General features: G+C 44.4%; 1 non-coding gene across 1 annotated transcript; it reads left to right on the top strand.

The window, feature by feature from the left end:
• The first annotated feature begins 213 nt into the window (after positions 1–213).
• TRNAR-CCU lies at positions 214–286 on the top strand. Its single transcript has one exon. It is a non-coding gene; the product is annotated as a tRNA-Arg (tRNA).
• Positions 287–621: the final 335 nt, after the last annotated feature.

A 621-nucleotide genomic window follows, 5' to 3' on the forward strand; every position in this document is an offset into this window, starting at 1 on the left:
ACAGTTGTCAGGTGTGCCCCTTCCCCCCACACACAATCCTATGTAGAAATGTAGTAACATGTACGTGTGGGTATAATAAAAGTGGAGGACATATTACCTGAGCTGGCCATAGTAGCAGGATAGATTGTTGCACGTGTACAATATACAGAGCTCTGTCTGTTAGGTTGTTGTGTGTTGTATATTGTGTGAAAGTGGTCAGCATGTAGGCTTCAGGCCCCAGTGGCCTAATGGATAAGACATTGGCCTCCTAAGCCAGGGATTGTGGGTTCGAGTCCCATCTGGGGTGATATAATCTGAGTGCAAGTGAAGCATGGAGGTTTGTGTCCCGATGGCCAATGGCCAGTACTGTTGATGACAGGGCCATGTTCTAACAACTGCAGTGCCAACACAATGCATCCCAGCAAGACACAATCCAGCAGTAATCCATACTAATTGTTCGGATGTAATATCTGTCACCATCTGAAAGATGGACATGGCATGAATGTGGAACCAGACATACAAACAGTACACAGGTGGAAGTACCCTAGACAGAGAGTGTATAAAATGTTACTGTAAAATGGACACACCTTTGGATTTATACATATAGGTTAGCAACACATTAGTTGGCTGTGTAGTATGGAA

Source organism: Protopterus annectens, chromosome 2.part0 (assembly GCF_019279795.1).
Source record: "Protopterus annectens isolate FY-2018-M chromosome 2.part0, PAN1.0, whole genome shotgun sequence".
Lineage (NCBI taxonomy): Eukaryota > Metazoa > Chordata > Ceratodontiformes > Protopteridae > Protopterus > Protopterus annectens.